This window comes from Hyla sarda, unplaced genomic scaffold (assembly GCF_029499605.1).
Source record: "Hyla sarda isolate aHylSar1 unplaced genomic scaffold, aHylSar1.hap1 scaffold_515, whole genome shotgun sequence".
Taxonomy (NCBI): domain Eukaryota; kingdom Metazoa; phylum Chordata; class Amphibia; order Anura; family Hylidae; genus Hyla; species Hyla sarda.
The window spans coordinates 171296-194890 of NW_026610526.1; the positions used below are offsets into that span (position 1 = coordinate 171296).

Here is a 23595-nt window from a genome sequence, read left to right on the forward strand (position 1 = left end):
TTCAGACAGGAAAAATCAGTATAAATCCTTAGAAAATTATCCCCCAGTGTCTCCATCTGCTGGCGGTATTGAATAAGCATTGCTGCACTGATGGGGTATGCATTAGACGAAAAAAAAGAAGAAAAAGAAGAATAATACGCCCAGAAAAGAGGCGAAAAGGAGAAAAACGTAAAAAAACGTGAAAAAAAAGTAAGAGGAAGAGAAGGGAAAAAAAGGTGGAAATGGGTTTAAAAGTGATTTCGGCGGAGATATATATATATATATATATATATATATATATATATATATATATATATATATGCGCACACACACACATAGATATAAACGTATTCTCCGTTGAGATATTGCAGCCGCTGCTGTGTCCAGGCCCAGGAGCCTTAGCACTGTGCTGTGATGTCACTCAATACCACTGACATCACTAGGTGTAAACAACATCTCTCCTTTGCTGTGTATGTGACTATGGAGCTGTTTGGTGATGTCGTCTATTACGGCCTTCATAGAAGCAACAGGAGATTGTTGCATCCATCTTGAACCCTCAGAACTACAGTGCTATGATGTCACTCACTTCCACAGGCCTTGCAGAGTGTAAACAACAACAACCCAGCTTTGTTGTGTATGTAACCATAGGGATTTGTGATGTCACCTAGAACCTTCACAGCAGCGACAGCTTTATGAGGAGCATCAGCACTGCTCTGCCTGAGCAGAACCATCACCGCCATAGGTTGTCAAATAACCCGGATTTAACCCACACAGGTAAGTCCAATGGGGTGCAGGCATGTCCTCTATGCTTACAGCTTCCCGTGGGTGTTGGTTTGATACCGTTTGGGGACAGCCAAGGAGGCATCTGCAGGCAACAAAGGTAGGTGTGTGCTTGTGTGTGTGTTTCCTATGCAGATCCTAAGCCCAGTGTCACATGCAAGTAGGAGGAGTAAGAAGGGTTCCTGGCAAATCCGGGTTATGGATTGCATTTAAAAAGGCCCCGTGGGAGTGCAATGGGCCCCTGTCTTGCTGCTTAGCAATAATGGTATGGGTTTAGGTTCTGCTGTGTGTACTGGTGGTTGACTGCCCCCCAGCCCAGAGTGTGCATGGAAAATTGTCTGGCAGCCTCCCTGACAGCAAGCAGTGATAGTGCCCATGAAGGGGACCTTGTTGGGCCCGCCCCTTTCACGGTTATCGCTTCTCGGCCTTTTGGCTAAGATCAAGTGTAGTATCTGTTCTTATCAGTTTAATATCTGATACGTCCCCTATCTGGGGACCATATATTAAATGGATTTTTGAGAACGGGGGCCGATTTCGAAGCTTGCTTCCGTCGCCCTATGCATTGACCCGATATGGCAGTATCTTCGGGTACAGTGCACCACCCCCTTACAGGGTTAAAAAGAAAGATTCCTACTTTCATTGCTACCTGCTTGCTGGCTAGCCAGCTAGCCAGCCCTGTGGGCCTTGCTGCTGCTGCAGCCAAAAAACAAAAGGTGGTGCTGCTGCTGCTTCTGCTGCTTCTGCTTCTGCTTGTGTCTGGCCCCTGTTGGAGCGTCCAGGCACAGGACTTCTGCTGCTGCTGACTAAATGGCCTCCTTAATTGGATCATTTGAGTAGCCAGCACACCTGTGCAGGTAGGGCATGACATGATAGGCAGCTGCCTTGATAGCGGGTGGGTCTGAATGTTCCTAATTGACAAAATAAGATTAATGCTTATGAAGAAATATAAAATCTCATCCCTTCCCCAATATCGCGCCACACCCCTACCCCTTAATTCCCTGGTTGAACTTGATGGACATATGTCTTTTTTCGACCGTACTAACTATGTAACTATGTAACATAACATGGGGGGGGGGGTCTCCTGGCTGTTCACACAGGTGTGTCATTGCTGTACATTGACCATGCATTGCTTCTGTGGTATTGCAAAGGCAAAGACAAATGCTTCCAGCCATCCATTGCACTAATGGATTGGTCATCAGCTGGCTGTCTATGTCCCGCATCAATATAGACCAAAGTACAGAGGGTTAGGCTATGCTATTGTGCACCTACCTGATGCATCAGAAGGTGCGAGGCCCTTGCTAAATTCTGTGCACAGACTTTGAGATCTATGCTTTAGACTGTATCTAAACCTGCTCCAACATGGACTGACATTCTGGCCTACTTTCAGCCGATGCGACTTGTCTGTCGCTGAACAGTCGCTTTTTATGTATTCAGCACCTATGTATAATGTTGTAAAAATGCTCTAGAAGCTAAAGTCGCAGAAATGTCACACATATTTGGCCTGCAACTTTCTGTGCGACAAATTCAGACAGGAAAAATCAGTATAAATCCTTAGAAAATTATCCCCCAGTGTCTCCATCTGCTGGCGGTATTGAATAAGCATTGCTGCACTGATGGGGTATGCATTAGACGAAAAAAAAGAAGAAAAAGAAGAATAATACGCCCAGAAAAGAGGCGAAAAGGAGAAAAACGTAAAAAAACGTGAAAAAAAAGTAAGAGGAAGAGAAGGGAAAAAAAGGTGGAAATGGGTTTAAAAGTGATTTCGGCGGAGATAATATATATATATATATATATATATATATATATATATATATATATATATATGCGCACACACACACATAGATATAAACGTATTCTCCGTTGAGATATTGCAGCCGCTGCTGTGTCCAGGCCCAGGAGCCTTAGCACTGTGCTGTGATGTCACTCAATACCACTGACATCACTAGGTGTAAACAACATCTCTCCTTTGCTGTGTATGTGACTATGGAGCTGTTTGGTGATGTCGTCTATTACGGCCTTCATAGAAGCAACAGGAGATTGTTGCATCCATCTTGAACCCTCAGAACTACAGTGCTATGATGTCACTCACTTCCACAGGCCTTGCAGAGTGTAAACAACAACAACCCAGCTTTGTTGTGTATGTAACCATAGGGATTTGTGATGTCACCTAGAACCTTCACAGCAGCGACAGCTTTATGAGGAGCATCAGCACTGCTCTGCCTGAGCAGAACCATCACCGCCATAGGTTGTCAAATAACCCGGATTTAACCCACACAGGTAAGTCCAATGGGGTGCAGGCATGTCCTCTATGCTTACAGCTTCCCGTGGGTGTTGGTTTGATACCGTTTGGGGACAGCCAAGGAGGCATCTGCAGGCAACAAAGGTAGGTGTGTGCTTGTGTGTGTGTTTCCTATGCAGATCCTAAGCCCAGTGTCACATGCAAGTAGGAGGAGTAAGAAGGGTTCCTGGCAAATCCGGGTTATGGATTGCATTTAAAAAGGCCCCGTGGGAGTGCAATGGGCCCCTGTCTTGCTGCTTAGCAATAATGGTATGGGTTTAGGTTCTGCTGTGTGTACTGGTGGTTGACTGCCCCCCAGCCCAGAGTGTGCATGGAAAATTGTCTGGCAGCCTCCCTGACAGCAAGCAGTGATAGTGCCCATGAAGGGGACCTTGTTGGGCCCGCCCCTTTCACGGTTATCGCTTCTCGGCCTTTTGGCTAAGATCAAGTGTAGTATCTGTTCTTATCAGTTTAATATCTGATACGTCCCCTATCTGGGGACCATATATTAAATGGATTTTTGAGAACGGGGGCCGATTTCGAAGCTTGCTTCCGTCGCCCTATGCATTGACCCGATATGGCAGTATCTTCGGGTACAGTGCACCACCCCCTTACAGGGTTAAAAAGAAAGATTCCTACTTTCATTGCTACCTGCTTGCTGGCTAGCCAGCTAGCCAGCCCTGTGGGCCTTGCTGCTGCTGCAGCCAAAAAACAAAAGGTGGTGCTGCTGCTGCTTCTGCTGCTTCTGCTTCTGCTTGTGTCTGGCCCCTGTTGGAGTGTCCAGGCACAGGACTTCTGCTGCTGCTGACTAAATGGCCTCCTTAATTGGATCATTTGAGTAGCCAGCACACCTGTGCAGGTAGGGCATGACATGATAGGCAGCTGCCTTGATAGCGGGTGGGTGCTGAATGTTCCTAATTGACAAAATAAGATTAATGCTTATGAAGAAATATAAAATCTCATCCCTTCCCCAATATCGCGCCACACCCCTACCCCTTAATTCCCTGGTTGAACTTGATGGACATATGTCTTTTTTCGACCGTACTAACTATGTAACTATGTAACATAACATGGGGGGGGGGGGGGGTCTCCTGGCTGTTCACACAGGTGTGTCATTGCTGTACATTGACCATGCATTGCTTCTGTGGTATTGCAAAGGCAAAGACAAATGCTTCCAGCCATCCATTGCACTAATGGATTGGTCATCAGCTGGCTGTCTATGTCCCGCATCAATATAGACCAAAGTACAGAGGGTTAGGCTATGCTATTGTGCACCTACCTGATGCATCAGAAGGTGCGAGGCCCTTGCTAAATTCTGTGCACAGACTTTGAGATCTATGCTTTAGACTGTATCTAAACCTGCTCCAACATGGACTGACATTCTGGCCTACTTTCAGCCGATGCGACTTGTCTGTCGCTGAACAGTCGCTTTTTATGTATTCAGCACCTATGTATAATGTTGTAAAAATGCTCTAGAAGCTAAAGTCGCAGAAATGTCACACATATTTGGCCTGCAACTTTCTGTGCGACAAATTCAGACAGGAAAAATCAGTATAAATCCTTAGAAAATTATCCCCCAGTGTCTCCATCTGCTGGCGGTATTGAATAAGCATTGCTGCACTGATGGGGTATGCATTAGACGAAAAAAAAGAAGAAAAAGAAGAATAATACGCCCAGAAAAGAGGCGAAAAGGAGAAAAACGTAAAAAAACGTGAAAAAAAAGTAAGAGGAAGAGAAGGGAAAAAAAGGTGGAAATGGGTTTAAAAGTGATTTCGGCGGAGAATATATATATATATATATATATATATATATATGCGCACACACACACATAGATATAAACGTATTCTCCGTTGAGATATTGCAGCCGCTGCTGTGTCCAGGCCCAGGAGCCTTAGCACTGTGCTGTGATGTCACTCAATACCACTGACATCACTAGGTGTAAACAACATCTCTCCTTTGCTGTGTATGTGACTATGGAGCTGTTTGGTGATGTCGTCTATTACGGCCTTCATAGAAGCAACAGGAGATTGTTGCATCCATCTTGAACCCTCAGAACTACAGTGCTATGATGTCACTCACTTCCACAGGCCTTGCAGAGTGTAAACAACAACAACCCAGCTTTGTTGTGTATGTAACCATAGGGATTTGTGATGTCACCTAGAACCTTCACAGCAGCGACAGCTTTATGAGGAGCATCAGCACTGCTCTGCCTGAGCAGAACCATCACCGCCATAGGTTGTCAAATAACCCGGATTTAACCCACACAGGTAAGTTCCAATGGGGTGCAGGCATGTTCTCTATGCTTACAGCTTCCCGTGGGTGTTGGTTTGATACCGTTTGGGGACAGCCAAGGAGGCATCTGCAGGCAACAAAGGTAGGTGTGTGCTTGTGTGTGTGTTTCCTATGCAGATCCTAAGCCCAGTGTCACATGCAAGTAGGAGGAGTAAGAAGGGTTCCTGGCAAATCCGGGTTATGGATTGCATTTAAAAAGGCCCCGTGGGAGTGCAATGGGCCCCTGTCTTGCTGCTTAGCAATAATGGTATGGGTTTAGGTTCTGCTGTGTGTACTGGTGGTTGACTGCCCCCCAGCCCAGAGTGTGCATGGAAAATTGTCTGGCAGCCTCCCTGACAGCAAGCAGTGATAGTGCCCATGAAGGGGACCTTGTTGGGCCCGCCCCTTTCACGGTTATCGCTTCTCGGCCTTTTGGCTAAGATCAAGTGTAGTATCTGTTCTTATCAGTTTAATATCTGATACGTCCCCTATCTGGGGACCATATATTAAATGGATTTTTGAGAACGGGGGCCGATTTCGAAGCTTGCTTCCGTCGCCCTATGCATTGACCCGATATGGCAGTATCTTCGGGTACAGTGCACCACCCCCTTACAGGGTTAAAAAGAAAGATTCCTACTTTCATTGCTACCTGCTTGCTGGCTAGCCAGCTAGCCAGCCCTGTGGGCCTTGCTGCTGCTGCAGCCAAAAAACAAAAGGTGGTGCTGCTGCTGCTTCTGCTGCTTCTGCTTCTGCTTGTGTCTGGCCCCTGTTGGAGCGTCCAGGCACAGGACTTCTGCTGCTGCTGACTAAATGGCCTCCTTAATTGGATCATTTGAGTAGCCAGCACACCTGTGCAGGTAGGGCATGACATGATAGGCAGCTGCCTTGATAGCGGGTGGGTGCTGAATGTTCCTAATTGACAAAATAAGATTAATGCTTATGAAGAAATATAAAATCTCATCCCTTCCCCAATATCGCGCCACACCCCTACCCCTTAATTCCCTGGTTGAACTTGATGGACATATGTCTTTTTTCGACCGTACTAACTATGTAACTATGTAACATAACATGGGGGGGGGGGTCTCCTGGCTGTTCACACAGGTGTGTCATTGCTGTACATTGACCATGCATTGCTTCTGTGGTATTGCAAAGGCAAAGACAAATGCTTCCAGCCATCCATTGCACTAATGGATTGGTCATCAGCTGGCTGTCTATGTCCCGCATCAATATAGACCAAAGTACAGAGGGTTAGGCTATGCTATTGTGCACCTACCTGATGCATCAGAAGGTGCGAGGCCCTTGCTAAATTCTGTGCACAGACTTTGAGATCTATGCTTTAGACTGTATCTAAACCTGCTCCAACATGGACTGACATTCTGGCCTACTTTCAGCCGATGCGACTTGTCTGTCGCTGAACAGTCGCTTTTTATGTATTCAGCACCTATGTATAATGTTGTAAAAATGCTCTAGAAGCTAAAGTCGCAGAAATGTCACACATATTTGGCCTGCAACTTTCTGTGCGACAAATTCAGACAGGAAAAATCAGTATAAATCCTTAGAAAATTATCCCCCAGTGTCTCCATCTGCTGGCGGTATTGAATAAGCATTGCTGCACTGATGGGGTATGCATTAGACGAAAAAAAAGAAGAAAAAGAAGAATAATACGCCCAGAAAAGAGGCGAAAAGGAGAAAAACGTAAAAAAACGTGAAAAAAAAGTAAGAGGAAGAGAAGGGAAAAAAAGGTGGAAATGGGTTTAAAAGTGATTTCGGCGGAGAATATATATATATATATATATATATATATATATATATATATATATATATATGCGCACACACACACATAGATATAAACGTATTCTCCGTTGAGATATTGCAGCCGCTGCTGTGTCCAGGCCCAGGAGCCTTAGCACTGTGCTGTGATGTCACTCAATACCACTGACATCACTAGGTGTAAACAACATCTCTCCTTTGCTGTGTATGTGACTATGGAGCTGTTTGGTGATGTCGTCTATTACGGCCTTCATAGAAGCAACAGGAGATTGTTGCATCCATCTTGAACCCTCAGAACTACAGTGCTATGATGTCACTCACTTCCACAGGCCTTGCAGTGTGTAAACAACAACAACCCAGCTTTGTTGTGTATGTAACCATAGGGATTTGTGATGTCACCTAGAACCTTCACAGCAGCGACAGCTTTATGAGGAGCATCAGCACTGCTCTGCCTGAGCAGAACCATCACCGCCATAGGTTGTCAAATAACCCGGATTTAACCCACACAGGTAAGTCCAATGGGGTGCAGGCATGTCCTCTATGCTTACAGCTTCCCGTGGGGGTTGGTTTGATACCGTTTGGGGACAGCCAAGGAGGCATCTGCAGGCAACAAAGGTAGGTGTGTGCTTGTGTGTGTGTTTCCTATGCAGATCCTAAGCCCAGTGTCACATGCAAGTAGGAGGAGTAAGAAGGGTTCCTGGCAAATCCGGGTTATGGATTGCATTTAAAAAGGCCCCGTGGGAGTGCAATGGGCCCCTGTCTTGCTGCTTAGCAATAATGGTATGGGTTTAGGTTCTGCTGTGTGTACTGGTGGTTGACTGCCCCCCAGCCCAGAGTGTGCATGGAAAATTGTCTGGCAGCCTCCCTGACAGCAAGCAGTGATAGTGCCCATGAAGGGGACCTTGTTGGGCCCGCCCCTTTCACGGTTATCGCTTCTCGGCCTTTTGGCTAAGATCAAGTGTAGTATCTGTTCTTATCAGTTTAATATCTGATACGTCCCCTATCTGGGGACCATATATTAAATGGATTTTTGAGAACGGGGGCCGATTTCGAAGCTTGCTTCCGTCGCCCTATGCATTGACCCGATATGGCAGTATCTTCGGGTACAGTGCACCACCCCCTTACAGGGTTAAAAAGAAAGATTCCTACTTTCATTGCTACCTGCTTGCTGGCTAGCCAGCTAGCCAGCCCTGTGGGCCTTGCTGCTGCTGCAGCCAAAAAACAAAAGGTGGTGCTGCTGCTGCTTCTGCTGCTTCTGCTTCTGCTTGTGTCTGGCCCCTGTTGGAGCGTCCAGGCACAGGACTTCTGCTGCTGCTGACTAAATGGCCTCCTTAATTGGATCATTTGAGTAGCCAGCACACCTGTGCAGGTAGGGCATGACATGATAGGCAGCTGCCTTGATAGCGGGTGGGTGCTGAATGTTCCTAATTGACAAAATAAGATTAATGCTTATGAAGAAATATAAAATCTCATCCCTTCCCCAATATCGCGCCACACCCCTACCCCTTAATTCCCTGGTTGAACTTGATGGACATATGTCTTTTTTCGACCGTACTAACTATGTAACTATGTAACATAACATGGGGGGGGGGGGTCTCCTGGCTGTTCACACAGGTGTGTCATTGCTGTACATTGACCATGCATTGCTTCTGTGGTATTGCAAAGGCAAAGACAAATGCTTCCAGCCATCCATTGCACTAATGGATTGGTCATCAGCTGGCTGTCTATGTCCCGCATCAATATAGACCAAAGTACAGAGGGTTAGGCTATGCTATTGTGCACCTACCTGATGCATCAGAAGGTGCGAGGCCCTTGCTAAATTCTGTGCACAGACTTTGAGATCTATGCTTTAGACTGTATCTAAACCTGCTCCAACATGGACTGACATTCTGGCCTACTTTCAGCCGATGCGACTTGTCTGTCGCTGAACAGTCGCTTTTTATGTATTCAGCACCTATGTATAATGTTGTAAAAATGCTCTAGAAGCTAAAGTCGCAGAAATGTCACACATATTTGGCCTGCAACTTTCTGTGCGACAAATTCAGACAGGAAAAATCAGTATAAATCCTTAGAAAATTATCCCCCAGTGTCTCCATCTGCTGGCGGTATTGAATAAGCATTGCTGCACTGATGGGGTATGCATTAGACGAAAAAAAAGAAGAAAAAGAAGAATAATACGCCCAGAAAAGAGGCGAAAAGGAGAAAAACGTAAAAAAACGTGAAAAAAAAGTAAGAGGAAGAGAAGGGAAAAAAAGGTGGAAATGGGTTTAAAAGTGATTTCGGCGGAGAAATATATATATATATATATATATATATATATATATATATATATATATATGCGCACACACACACATAGATATAAACGTATTCTCCGTTGAGATATTGCAGCCGCTGCTGTGTCCAGGCCCAGGAGCCTTAGCACTGTGCTGTGATGTCACTCAATACCACTGACATCACTAGGTGTAAACAACATCTCTCCTTTGCTGTGTATGTGACTATGGAGCTGTTTGGTGATGTCGTCTATTACGGCCTTCATAGAAGCAACAGGAGATTGTTGCATCCATCTTGAACCCTCAGAACTACAGTGCTATGATGTCACTCACTTCCACAGGCCTTGCAGAGTGTAAACAACAACAACCCAGCTTTGTTGTGTATGTAACCATAGGGATTTGTGATGTCACCTAGAACCTTCACAGCAGCGACAGCTTTATGAGGAGCATCAGCACTGCTCTGCCTGAGCAGAACCATCACCGCCATAGGTTGTCAAATAACCCGGATTTAACCCACACAGGTAAGTCCAATGGGGTGCAGGCATGTCCTCTATGCTTACAGCTTCCCGTGGGTGTTGGTTTGATACCGTTTGGGGACAGCCAAGGAGGCATCTGCAGGCAACAAAGGTAGGTGTGTGCTTGTGTGTGTGTTTCCTATGCAGATCCTAAGCCCAGTGTCACATGCAAGTAGGAGGAGTAAGAAGGGTTCCTGGCAAATCCGGGTTATGGATTGCATTTAAAAAGGCCCCGTGGGAGTGCAATGGGCCCCTGTCTTGCTGCTTAGCAATAATGGTATGGGTTTAGGTTCTGCTGTGTGTACTGGTGGTTGACTGCCCCCCAGCCCAGAGTGTGCATGGAAAATTGTCTGGCAGCCTCCCTGACAGCAAGCAGTGATAGTGCCCATGAAGGGGACCTTGTTGGGCCCGCCCCTTTCACGGTTATCGCTTCTCGGCCTTTTGGCTAAGATCAAGTGTAGTATCTGTTCTTATCAGTTTAATATCTGATACGTCCCCTATCTGGGGACCATATATTAAATGGATTTTTGAGAACGGGGGCCGATTTCGAAGCTTGCTTCCGTCGCCCTATGCATTGACCCGATATGGCAGTATCTTCGGGTACAGTGCACCACCCCCTTACAGGGTTAAAAAGAAAGATTCCTACTTTCATTGCTACCTGCTTGCTGGCTAGCCAGCTAGCCAGCCCTGTGGGCCTTGCTGCTGCTGCAGCCAAAAAACAAAAGGTGGTGCTGCTGCTGCTTCTGCTGCTTCTGCTTCTGCTTGTGTCTGGCCCCTGTTGGAGCGTCCAGGCACAGGACTTCTGCTGCTGCTGACTAAATGGCCTCCTTAATTGGATCATTTGAGTAGCCAGCACACCTGTGCAGGTAGGGCATGACATGATAGGCAGCTGCCTTGATAGCGGGTGGGTGCTGAATGTTCCTAATTGACAAAATAAGATTAATGCTTATGAAGAAATATAAAATCTCATCCCTTCCCCAATATCGCGCCACACCCCTACCCCTTAATTCCCTGGTTGAACTTGATGGACATATGTCTTTTTTCGACCGTACTAACTATGTAACTATGTAACATAACATGGGGGGGGGGGGTCTCCTGGCTGTTCACACAGGTGTGTCATTGCTGTACATTGACCATGCATTGCTTCTGTGGTATTGCAAAGGCAAAGACAAATGCTTCCAGCCATCCATTGCACTAATGGATTGGTCATCAGCTGGCTGTCTATGTCCCGCATCAATATAGACCAAAGTACAGAGGGTTAGGCTATGCTATTGTGCACCTACCTGATGCATCAGAAGGTGCGAGGCCCTTGCTAAATTCTGTGCACAGACTTTGAGATCTATGCTTTAGACTGTATCTAAACCTGCTCCAACATGGACTGACATTCTGGCCTACTTTCAGCCGATGCGACTTGTCTGTCGCTGAACAGTCGCTTTTTATGTATTCAGCACCTATGTATAATGTTGTAAAAATGCTCTAGAAGCTAAAGTCGCAGAAATGTCACACATATTTGGCCTGCAACTTTCTGTGCGACAAATTCAGACAGGAAAAATCAGTATAAATCCTTAGAAAATTATCCCCCAGTGTCTCCATCTGCTGGCGGTATTGAATAAGCATTGCTGCACTGATGGGGTATGCATTAGACGAAAAAAAAGAAGAAAAAGAAGAATAATACGCCCAGAAAAGAGGCGAAAAGGAGAAAAACGTAAAAAAACGTGAAAAAAAAGTAAGAGGAAGAGAAGGGAAAAAAAGGTGGAAATGGGTTTAAAAGTGATTTCGGCGGAGAAATATATATATATATATATATATATATATATATATATATATATATATATATATGCGCACACACACACATAGATATAAACGTATTCTCCGTTGAGATATTGCAGCCGCTGCTGTGTCCAGGCCCAGGAGCCTTAGCACTGTGCTGTGATGTCACTCAATACCACTGACATCACTAGGTGTAAACAACATCTCTCCTTTGCTGTGTATGTGACTATGGAGCTGTTTGGTGATGTCGTCTATTACGGCCTTCATAGAAGCAACAGGAGATTGTTGCATCCATCTTGAACCCTCAGAACTACAGTGCTATGATGTCACTCACTTCCACAGGCCTTGCAGAGTGTAAACAACAACAACCCAGCTTTGTTGTGTATGTAACCATAGGGATTTGTGATGTCACCTAGAACCTTCACAGCAGCGACAGCTTTATGAGGAGCATCAGCACTGCTCTGCCTGAGCAGAACCATCACCGCCATAGGTTGTCAAATAACCCGGATTTAACCCACACAGGTAAGTCCAATGGGGTGCAGGCATGTCCTCTATGCTTACAGCTTCCCGTGGGTGTTGGTTTGATACCGTTTGGGGACAGCCAAGGAGGCATCTGCAGGCAACAAAGGTAGGTGTGTGCTTGTGTGTGTGTTTCCTATGCAGATCCTAAGCCCAGTGTCACATGCAAGTAGGAGGAGTAAGAAGGGTTCCTGGCAAATCCGGGTTATGGATTGCATTTAAAAAGGCCCCGTGGGAGTGCAATGGGCCCCTGTCTTGCTGCTTAGCAATAATGGTATGGGTTTAGGTTCTGCTGTGTGTACTGGTGGTTGACTGCCCCCCAGCCCAGAGTGTGCATGGAAAATTGTCTGGCAGCCTCCCTGACAGCAAGCAGTGATAGTGCCCATGAAGGGGACCTTGTTGGGCCCGCCCCTTTCACGGTTATCGCTTCTCGGCCTTTTGGCTAAGATCAAGTGTAGTATCTGTTCTTATCAGTTTAATATCTGATACGTCCCCTATCTGGGGACCATATATTAAATGGATTTTTGAGAACGGGGGCCGATTTCGAAGCTTGCTTCCGTCGCCCTATGCATTGACCCGATATGGCAGTATCTTCGGGTACAGTGCACCACCCCCTTACAGGGTTAAAAAGAAAGATTCCTACTTTCATTGCTACCTGCTTGCTGGCTAGCCAGCTAGCCAGCCCTGTGGGCCTTGCTGCTGCTGCAGCCAAAAAACAAAAGGTGGTGCTGCTGCTGCTTCCTGCTTGTGTCTGGCCCCTGTTGGAGCGTCCAGGCACAGGACTTCTGCTGCTGCTGACTAAATGGCCTCCTTAATTGGATCATTTGAGTAGCCAGCACACCTGTGCAGGTAGGGCATGACATGATAGGCAGCTGCCTTGATAGCGGGTGGGTGCTGAATGTTCCTAATTGACAAAATAAGATTAATGCTTATGAAGAAATATAAAATCTCATCCCTTCCCCAATATCGCGCCACACCCCTACCCCTTAATTCCCTGGTTGAACTTGATGGACATATGTCTTTTTTCGACCGTACTAACTATGTAACTATGTAACATAACATGGGGGGGGGGGGGTCTCCTGGCTGTTCACACAGGTGTGTCATTGCTGTACATTGACCATGCATTGCTTCTGTGGTATTGCAAAGGCAAAGACAAATGCTTCCAGCCATCCATTGCACTAATGGATTGGTCATCAGCTGGCTGTCTATGTCCCGCATCAATATAGACCAAAGTACAGAGGGTTAGGCTATGCTATTGTGCACCTACCTGATGCATCAGAAGGTGCGAGGCCCTTGCTAAATTCTGTGCACAGACTTTGAGATCTATGCTTTAGACTGTATCTAAACCTGCTCCAACATGGACTGACATTCTGGCCTACTTTCAGCCGATGCGACTTGTCTGTCGCTGAACAGTCGCTTTTTATGTATTCAGCACCTATGTATAATGTTGTAAAAATGCTCTAGAAGCTAAAGTCGCAGAAATGTCACACATATTTGGCCTGCAACTTTCTGTGCGACAAATTCAGACAGGAAAAATCAGTATAAATCCTTAGAAAATTATCCCCCAGTGTCTCCATCTGCTGGCGGTATTGAATAAGCATTGCTGCACTGATGGGGTATGCATTAGACGAAAAAAAAGAAGAAAAAGAAGAATAATACGCCCAGAAAAGAGGCGAAAAGGAGAAAAACGTAAAAAAACGTGAAAAAAAAGTAAGAGGAAGAGAAGGGAAAAAAAGGTGGAAATGGGTTTAAAAGTGATTTCGGCGGAGAATATATATATATATATATATATATATATATATATATATATATATATATGCGCACACACACACATAGATATAAACGTATTCTCCGTTGAGATATTGCAGCCGCTGCTGTGTCCAGGCCCAGGAGCCTTAGCACTGTGCTGTGATGTCACTCAATACCACTGACATCACTAGGTGTAAACAACATCTCTCCTTTGCTGTGTATGTGACTATGGAGCTGTTTGGTGATGTCGTCTATTACGGCCTTCATAGAAGCAACAGGAGATTGTTGCATCCATCTTGAACCCTCAGAACTACAGTGCTATGATGTCACTCACTTCCACAGGCCTTGCAGAGTGTAAACAACAACAACCCAGCTTTGTTGTGTATGTAACCATAGGGATTTGTGATGTCACCTAGAACCTTCACAGCAGCGACAGCTTTATGAGGAGCATCAGCACTGCTCTGCCTGAGCAGAACCATCACCGCCATAGGTTGTCAAATAACCCGGATTTAACCCACACAGGTAAGTCCAATGGGGTGCAGGCATGTCCTCTATGCTTACAGCTTCCCGTGGGTGTTGGTTTGATACCGTTTGGGGACAGCCAAGGAGGCATCTGCAGGCAACAAAGGTAGGTGTGTGCTTGTGTGTGTGTTTCCTATGCAGATCCTAAGCCCAGTGTCACATGCAAGTAGGAGGAGTAAGAAGGGTTCCTGGCAAATCCGGGTTATGGATTGCATTTAAAAAGGCCCCGTGGGAGTGCAATGGGCCCCTGTCTTGCTGCTTAGCAATAATGGTATGGGTTTAGGTTCTGCTGTGTGTACTGGTGGTTGACTGCCCCCCAGCCCAGAGTGTGCATGGAAAATTGTCTGGCAGCCTCCCTGACAGCAAGCAGTGATAGTGCCCATGAAGGGGACCTTGTTGGGCCCGCCCCTTTCACGGTTATCGCTTCTCGGCCTTTTGGCTAAGATCAAGTGTAGTATCTGTTCTTATCAGTTTAATATCTGATACGTCCCCTATCTGGGGACCATATATTAAATGGATTTTTGAGAACGGGGGCCGATTTCGAAGCTTGCTTCCGTCGCCCTATGCATTGACCCGATATGGCAGTATCTTCGGGTACAGTGCACCACCCCCTTACAGGGTTAAAAAGAAAGATTCCTACTTTCATTGCTACCTGCTTGCTGGCTAGCCAGCTAGCCAGCCCTGTGGGCCTTGCTGCTGCTGCAGCCAAAAAACAAAAGGTGGTGCTGCTGCTGCTTCTGCTGCTTCTGCTTCTGCTTGTGTCTGGCCCCTGTTGGAGCGTCCAGGCACAGGACTTCTGCTGCTGCTGACTAAATGGCCTCCTTAATTGGATCATTTGAGTAGCCAGCACACCTGTGCAGGTAGGGCATGACATGATAGGCAGCTGCCTTGATAGCGGGTGGGTGCTGAATGTTCCTAATTGACAAAATAAGATTAATGCTTATGAAGAAATATAAAATCTCATCCCTTCCCCAATATCGCGCCACACCCCTACCCCTTAATTCCCTGGTTGAACTTGATGGACATATGTCTTTTTTCGACCGTACTAACTATGTAACTATGTAACATAACATGGGGGGGGGGGGTCTCCTGGCTGTTCACACAGGTGTGTCATTGCTGTACATTGACCATGCATTGCTTCTGTGGTATTGCAAAGGCAAAGACAAATGCTTCCAGCCATCCATTGCACTAATGGATTGGTCATCAGCTGGCTGTCTATGTCCCGCATCAATATAGACCAAAGTACAGAGGGTTAGGCTATGCTATTGTGCACCTACCTGATGCATCAGAAGGTGCGAGGCCCTTGCTAAATTCTGTGCACAGACTTTGAGATCTATGCTTTAGACTGTATCTAAACCTGCTCCAACATGGACTGACATTCTGGCCTACTTTCAGCCGATGCGACTTGTCTGTCGCTGAACAGTCGCTTTTTATGTATTCAGCACCTATGTATAATGTTGTAAAAATGCTCTAGAAGCTAAAGTCGCAGAAATGTCACACATATTTGGCCTGCAACTTTCTGTGCGACAAATTCAGACAGGAAAAATCAGTATAAATCCTTAGAAAATTATCCCCCAGTGTCTCCATCTGCTGGCGGTATTGAATAAGCATTGCTGCACTGATGGGGTATGCATTAGACGAAAAAAAAGAAGAAAAAGAAGAATAATACGCCCAGAAAAGAGGCGAAAAGGAGAAAAACGTAAAAAAACGTGAAAAAAAAGTAAGAGGAAGAGAAGGGAAAAAAAGGTGGAAATGGGTTTAAAAGTGATTTCGGCGGAGAAATATATATATATATATATATATATATATATATATATATATATATGCGCACACACACACATAGATATAAACGTATTCTCCGTTGAGATATTGCAGCCGCTGCTGTGTCCAGGCCCAGGAGCCTTAGCACTGTGCTGTGATGTCACTCAATACCACTGACATCACTAGGTGTAAACAACATCTCTCCTTTGCTGTGTATGTGACTATGGAGCTGTTTGGTGATGTCGTCTATTACGGCCTTCATAGAAGCAACAGGAGATTGTTGCATCCATCTTGAACCCTCAGAACTACAGTGCTATGATGTCACTCACTTCCACAGGCCTTGCAGAGTGTAAACAACAACAACCCAGCTTTGTTGTGTATGTAACCATAGGGATTTGTGATGTCACCTAGAACCTTCACAGCAGCGACAGCTTTATGAGGAGCATCAGCACTGCTCTGCCTGAGCAGAACCATCACCGCCATAGGTTGTCAAATAACCCGGATTTAACCCACACAGGTAAGTCCAATGGGGTGCAGGCATGTCCTCTATGCTTACAGCTTCCCGTGGGTGTTGGTTTGATACCGTTTGGGGACAGCCAAGGAGGCATCTGCAGGCAACAAAGGTAGGTGTGTGCTTGTGTGTGTGTTTCCTATGCAGATCCTAAGCCCAGTGTCACATGCAAGTAGGAGGAGTAAGAAGGGTTCCTGGCAAATCCGGGTTATGGATTGCATTTAAAAAGGCCCCGTGGGAGTGCAATGGGCCCCTGTCTTGCTGCTTAGCAATAATGGTATGGGTTTAGGTTCTGCTGTGTGTACTGGTGGTTGACTGCCCCCCAGCCCAGAGTGTGCATGGAAAATTGTCTGGCAGCCTCCCTGACAGCAAGCAGTGATAGTGCCCATGAAGGGGACCTTGTTGGGCCCGCCCCTTTCACGGTTATCGCTTCTCGGCCTTTTGGCTAAGATCAAGTGTAGTATCTGTTCTTATCAGTTTAATATCTGATACGTCCCCTATCTGGGGACCATATATTAAATGGATTTTTGAGAACGGGGGCCGATTTCGAAGCTTGCTTCCGTCGCCCTATGCATTGACCCGATATGGCAGTATCTTCGGGTACAGTGCACCACCCCCTTACAGGGTTAAAAAGAAAGATTCCTACTTTCATTGCTACCTGCTTGCTGGCTAGCCAGCTAGCCAGCCCTGTGGGCCTTGCTGCTGCTGCAGCCAAAAAACAAAAGGTGGTGCTGCTGCTGCTTCTGCTGCTTCTGCTTCTGCTTGTGTCTGGCCCCTGTTGGAGCGTCCAGGCACAGGACTTCTGCTGCTGCTGACTAAATGGCCTCCTTAATTGGATCATTTGAGTAGCCAGCACACCTGTGCAGGTAGGGCATGACATGATAGGCAGCTGCCTTGATAGCGGGTGGGTGCTGAATGTTCCTAATTGACAAAATAAGATTAATGCTTATGAAGAAATATAAAATCTCATCCCTTCCCCAATATCGCGCCACACCCCTACCCCTTAATTCCCTGGTTGAACTTGATGGACATATGTCTTTTTTCGACCGTACTAACTATGTAACTATGTAACATAACATGGGGGGGGGGGGTCTCCTGGCTGTTCACACAGGTGTGTCATTGCTGTACATTGACCATGCATTGCTTCTGTGGTATTGCAAAGGCAAAGACAAATGCTTCCAGCCATCCATTGCACTAATGGATTGGTCATCAGCTGGCTGTCTATGTCCCGCATCAATATAGACCAAAGTACAGAGGGTTAGGCTATGCTATTGTGCACCTACCTGATGCATCAGAAGGTGCGAGGCCCTTGCTAAATTCTGTGCACAGACTTTGAGATCTATGCTTTAGACTGTATCTAAACCTGCTCCAACATGGACTGACATTCTGGCCTACTTTCAGCCGATGCGACTTGTCTGTCGCTGAACAGTCGCTTTTTATGTATTCAGCACCTATGTATAATGTTGTAAAAATGCTCTAGAAGCTAAAGTCGCAGAAATGTCACACATATTTGGCCTGCAACTTTCTGTGCGACAAATTCAGACAGGAAAAATCAGTATAAATCCTTAGAAAATTATCCCCCAGTGTCTCCATCTGCTGGCGGTATTGAATAAGCATTGCTGCACTGATGGGGTATGCATTAGACGAAAAAAAAGAAGAAAAAGAAGAATAATACGCCCAGAAAAGAGGCGAAAAGGAGAAAAACGTAAAAAAACGTGAAAAAAAAGTAAGAGGAAGAGAAGGGAAAAAAAGGTGGAAATGGGTTTAAAAGTGATTTCGGCGGAGAAATATATATATATATATATATATATATATATATATATATATATGCGCACACACACACATAGATATAAACGTATTCTCCGTTGAGATATTGCAGCCGCTGCTGTGTCCAGGCCCAGGAGCCTTAGCACTGTGCTGTGATGTCACTCAATACCACTGACATCACTAGGTGTAAACAACATCTCTCCTTTGCTGTGTATGTGACTATGGAGCTGTTTGGTGATGTCGTCTATTACGGCCTTCATAGAAGCAACAGGAGATTGTTGCATCCATCTTGAACCCTCAGAACTACAGTGCTATGATGTCACTCACTTCCACAGGCCTTGCAGAGTGTAAACAACAACAACCCAGCTTTGTTGTGTATGTAACCATAGGGATTTGTGATGTCACCTAGAACCTTCACAGCAGCGACAGCTTTATGAGGAGCATCAGCACTGCTCTGCCTGAGCAGAACCATCACCGCCATAGGTTGTCAAATAACCCGGATTTAACCCACACAGGTAAGTCCAATGGGGTGCAGGCATGTCCTCTATGCTTACAGCTTCCCGTGGGTGTTGGTTTGATACCGTTTGGGGACAGCCAAGGAGGCATCTGCAGGCAACAAAGGTAGGTGTGTGCTTGTGTGTGTGTTTCCTATGCAGATCCTAAGCCCAGTGTCACATGCAAGTAGGAGGAGTAAGAAGGGTTCCTGGCAAATCCGGGTTATGGATTGCATTTAAAAAGGCCCCGTGGGAGTGCAATGGGCCCCTGTCTTGCTGCTTAGCAATAATGGTATGGGTTTAGGTTCTGCTGTGTGTACTGGTGGTTGACTGCCCCCCAGCCCAGAGTGTGCATGGAAAATTGTCTGGCAGCCTCCCTGACAGCAAGCAGTGATAGTGCCCATGAAGGGGACCTTGTTGGGCCCGCCCCTTTCACGGTTATCGCTTCTCGGCCTTTTGGCTAAGATCAAGTGTAGTATCTGTTCTTATCAGTTTAATATCTGATACGTCCCCTATCTGGGGACCATATATTAAATGGATTTTTGAGAACGGGGGCCGATTTCGAAGCTTGCTTCCGTCGCCCTATGCATTGACCCGATATGGCAGTATCTTCGGGTACAGTGCACCACCCCCTTACAGGGTTAAAAAGAAAGATTCCTACTTTCATTGCTACCTGCTTGCTGGCTAGCCAGCTAGCCAGCCCTGTGGGCCTTGCTGCTGCTGCAGCCAAAAAACAAAAGGTGGTGCTGCTGCTGCTTCTGCTGCTTCTGCTTCTGCTTGTGTCTGGCCCCTGTTGGAGCGTCCAGGCACAGGACTTCTGCTGCTGCTGACTAAATGGCCTCCTTAATTGGATCATTTGAGTAGCCAGCACACCTGTGCAGGTAGGGCATGACATGATAGGCAGCTGCCTTGATAGCGGGTGGGTGCTGAATGTTCCTAATTGACAAAATAAGATTAATGCTTATGAAGAAATATAAAATCTCATCCCTTCCCCAATATCGCGCCACACCCCTACCCCTTAATTCCCTGGTTGAACTTGATGGACATATGTCTTTTTTCGACCGTACTAACTATGTAACTATGTAACATAACATGGGGGGGGGGGGTCTCCTGGCTGTTCACACAGGTGTGTCATTGCTGTACATTGACCATGCATTGCTTCTGTGGTATTGCAAAGGCAAAGACAAATGCTTCCAGCCATCCATTGCACTAATGGATTGGTCATCAGCTGGCTGTCTATGTCCCGCATCAATATAGACCAAAGTACAGAGGGTTAGGCTATGCTATTGTGCACCTACCTGATGCATCAGAAGGTGCGAGGCCCTTGCTAAATTCTGTGCACAGACTTTGAGATCTATGCTTTAGACTGTATCTAAACCTGCTCCAACATGGACTGACATTCTGGCCTACTTTCAGCCGATGCGACTTGTCTGTCGCTGAACAGTCGCTTTTTATGTATTCAGCACCTATGTATAATGTTGTAAAAATGCTCTAGAAGCTAAAGTCGCAGAAATGTCACACATATTTGGCCTGCAACTTTCTGTGCGACAAATTCAGACAGGAAAAATCAGTATAAATCCTTAGAAAATTATCCCCCAGTGTCTCCATCTGCTGGCGGTATTGAATAAGCATTGCTGCACTGATGGGGTATGCATTAGACGAAAAAAAAGAAGAAAAAGAAGAATAATACGCCCAGAAAAGAGGCGAAAAGGAGAAAAACGTAAAAAAACGTGAAAAAAAAGTAAGAGGAAGAGAAGGGAAAAAAAGGTGGAAATGGGTTTAAAAGTGATTTCGGCGGAGAAATATATATATATATATATATATATATATATATATATATATATATATATATGCGCACACACACACATAGATATAAACGTATTCTCCGTTGAGATATTGCAGCCGCTGCTGTGTCCAGGCCCAGGAGCCTTAGCACTGTGCGGTGATGTCACTCAATACCACTGACATCACTAGGTGTAAACAACATCTCTCCTTTGCTGTGTATGTGACTATGGAGCTGTTTGGTGATGTCGTCTATTACGGCCTTCATAGAAGCAACAGGAGATTGTTGCATCCATCTTGAACCCTCAGAACTACAGTGCTATGATGTCACTCACTTCCACAGGCCTTGCAGAGTGTAAACAACAACAACCCAGCTTTGTTGTGTATGTAACCATAGGGATTTGTGATGTCACCTAGAACCTTCACAGCAGCGACAGCTTTATGAGGAGCATCAGCACTGCTCTGCCTGAGCAGAACCATCACCGCCATAGGTTGTCAAATAACCCGGATTTAACCCACACAGGTAAGTCCAATGGGGTGCAGGCATGTCCTCTATGCTTACAGCTTCCCGTGGGTGTTGGTTTGATACCGTTTGGGGACAGCCAAGGAGGCATCTGCAGGCAACAAAGGTAGGTGTGTGCTTGTGTGTGTGTTTCCTATGCAGATCCTAAGCCCAGTGTCACATGCAAGTAGGAGGAGTAAGAAGGGTTCCTGGCAAATCCGGGTTATGGATTGCATTTAAAAAGGCCCCGTGGGAGTGCAATGGGCCCCTGTCTTGCTGCTTAGCAATAATGGTATGGGTTTAGGTTCTGCTGTGTGTACTGGTGGTTGACTGCCCCCCAGCCCAGAGTGTGCATGGAAAATTGTCTGGCAGCCTCCCTGACAGCAAGCAGTGATAGTGCCCATGAAGGGGACCTTGTTGGGCCCGCCCCTTTCACGGTTATCGCTTCTCGGCCTTTTGGCTAAGATCAAGTGTAGTATCTGTTCTTATCAGTTTAATATCTGATACGTCCCCTATCTGGGGACCATATATTAAATGGATTTTTGAGAACGGGGGCCGATTTCGAAGCTTGCTTCCGTCGCCCTATGCATTGACCCGATATGGCAGTATCTTCGGGTACAGTGCACCACCCCCTTACAGGGTTAAAAAGAAAGATTCCTACTTTCATTGCTACCTGCTTGCTGGCTAGCCAGCTAGCCAGCCCTGTGGGCCTTGCTGCTGCTGCAGCCAAAAAACAAAAGGTGGTGCTGCTGCTGCTTCTGCTGCTTCTGCTTCTGCTTGTGTCTGGCCCCTGTTGGAGCGTCCAGGCACAGGACTTCTGCTGCTGCTGACTAAATGGCCTCCTTAATTGGATCATTTGAGTAGCCAGCACACCTGTGCAGGTAGGGCATGACATGATAGGCAGCTGCCTTGATAGCGGGTGGGTGCTGAATGTTCCTAATTGACAAAATAAGATTAATGCTTATGAAGAAATATAAAATCTCATCCCTTCCCCAATATCGCGCCACACCCCTACCCCTTAATTCCCTGGTTGAACTTGATGGACATATGTCTTTTTTCGACCGTACTAACTATGTAACTATGTAACATAACATGGGGGGGGGGGGTCTCCTGGCTGTTCACACAGGTGTGTCATTGCTGTACATTGACCATGCATTGCTTCTGTGGTATTGCAAAGGCAAAGACAAATGCTTCCAGCCATCCATTGCACTAATGGATTGGTCATCAGCTGGCTGTCTATGTCCCGCATCAATATAGACCAAAGTACAGAGGGTTAGGCTATGCTATTGTGCACCTACCTGATGCATCAGAAGGTGCGAGGCCCTTGCTAAATTCTGTGCACAGACTTTGAGATTTATGCTTTAGACTGTATCTAAACCTGCTCCAACATGGACTGACATTCTGGCCTACTTTCAGCCGATGCGACTTGTCTGTCGCTAAACAGTCGCTTTTTATGTATTCAGCACCTATGTATAATGTTGTAAAAATGCTCTAGAAGCTAAAGTCGCAGAAATGTCACACATATTTGGCCTGCAACTTTCTGTGCGACAAATTCAGACAGGAAAAATCAGTATAAATCCTTAGAAAATTATCCCCCAGTGTCTCCATCTGCTGGCGGTATTGAATAAGCATTGCTGCACTGATGGGGTATGCATTAGACGAAAAAAAAGAAGAAAAAGAAGAATAATACGCCCAGAAAAGAGGCGAAAAGGAGAAAAACGTAAAAAAACGTGAAAAAAAAGTAAGAGGAAGAGAAGGGAAAAAAAGGTGGAAATGGGTTTAAAAGTGATTTCGGCGGAGAAATATATATATATATATATATATATATATATATATATATATATATGCGCACACACACACATAGATATAAACGTATTCTCCGTTGAGATATTGCAGCCGCTGCTGTGTCCAGGCCCAGGAGCCTTAGCACTGTGCTGTGATGTCACTCAATACCACTGACATCACTAGGTGTAAACAACATCTCTCCTTTGCTGTGTATGTGACTATGGAGCTGTTTGGTGATGTCGTCTATTACGGCCTTCATAGAAGCAACAGGAGATTGTTGCATCCATCTTGAACCCTCAGAACTACAGTGCTATGATGTCACTCACTTCCACAGGCCTTGCAGAGTGTAAACAACAACAACCCAGCTTTGTTGTGTATGTAACCATAGGGATTTGTGATGTCACCTAGAACCTTCACAGCAGCGACAGCTTTATGAGGAGCATCAGCACTGCTCTGCCTGAGCAGAACCATCACCGCCATAGGTTGTCAAATAACCCGGATTTAACCCACACAGGTAAGTCCAATGGGGTGCAGGCATGTCCTCTATGCTTACAGCTTCCCGTGGGTGTT

The 23595-nt window shown here is 45.9% G+C and overlaps 10 non-coding genes across 10 annotated transcripts; all 10 read left to right on the forward strand.

Moving 5' to 3' along the window:
* Window positions 1-1172: 1172 nt before the first annotated feature.
* On the forward strand, window positions 1173-1363 carry LOC130338252 (U2 spliceosomal RNA). Its single transcript, XR_008878984.1, has one exon. It is a non-coding gene; the product is annotated as a U2 spliceosomal RNA (small nuclear RNA).
* A 2092-nt stretch (window positions 1364-3455) lies between these two features.
* On the forward strand, window positions 3456-3646 carry LOC130338153 (U2 spliceosomal RNA). The gene has a single exon (XR_008878904.1). It is a non-coding gene; the product is annotated as a U2 spliceosomal RNA (small nuclear RNA).
* A 2078-nt stretch (window positions 3647-5724) lies between these two features.
* Window positions 5725-5915, forward strand: LOC130338154 (U2 spliceosomal RNA). Its single transcript, XR_008878905.1, has one exon. It is a non-coding gene; the product is annotated as a U2 spliceosomal RNA (small nuclear RNA).
* A 2091-nt stretch (window positions 5916-8006) lies between these two features.
* LOC130338155 (U2 spliceosomal RNA) lies at window positions 8007-8197 on the forward strand. Its single transcript, XR_008878906.1, has one exon. It is a non-coding gene; the product is annotated as a U2 spliceosomal RNA (small nuclear RNA).
* A 2091-nt stretch (window positions 8198-10288) lies between these two features.
* On the forward strand, window positions 10289-10479 carry LOC130338157 (U2 spliceosomal RNA). The gene has a single exon (XR_008878907.1). It is a non-coding gene; the product is annotated as a U2 spliceosomal RNA (small nuclear RNA).
* Window positions 10480-12574: 2095 nt separating this feature from the next.
* Window positions 12575-12765, forward strand: LOC130338158 (U2 spliceosomal RNA). Its single transcript, XR_008878908.1, has one exon. It is a non-coding gene; the product is annotated as a U2 spliceosomal RNA (small nuclear RNA).
* Window positions 12766-14842: 2077 nt separating this feature from the next.
* On the forward strand, window positions 14843-15033 carry LOC130338160 (U2 spliceosomal RNA). The gene has a single exon (XR_008878910.1). It is a non-coding gene; the product is annotated as a U2 spliceosomal RNA (small nuclear RNA).
* A 2087-nt stretch (window positions 15034-17120) lies between these two features.
* On the forward strand, window positions 17121-17311 carry LOC130338161 (U2 spliceosomal RNA). Its single transcript, XR_008878911.1, has one exon. It is a non-coding gene; the product is annotated as a U2 spliceosomal RNA (small nuclear RNA).
* A 2085-nt stretch (window positions 17312-19396) lies between these two features.
* On the forward strand, window positions 19397-19587 carry LOC130338162 (U2 spliceosomal RNA). The gene has a single exon (XR_008878912.1). It is a non-coding gene; the product is annotated as a U2 spliceosomal RNA (small nuclear RNA).
* Window positions 19588-21680: 2093 nt separating this feature from the next.
* On the forward strand, window positions 21681-21871 carry LOC130338163 (U2 spliceosomal RNA). The gene has a single exon (XR_008878913.1). It is a non-coding gene; the product is annotated as a U2 spliceosomal RNA (small nuclear RNA).
* The last annotated feature ends 1724 nt before the right edge of the window (window positions 21872-23595 follow it).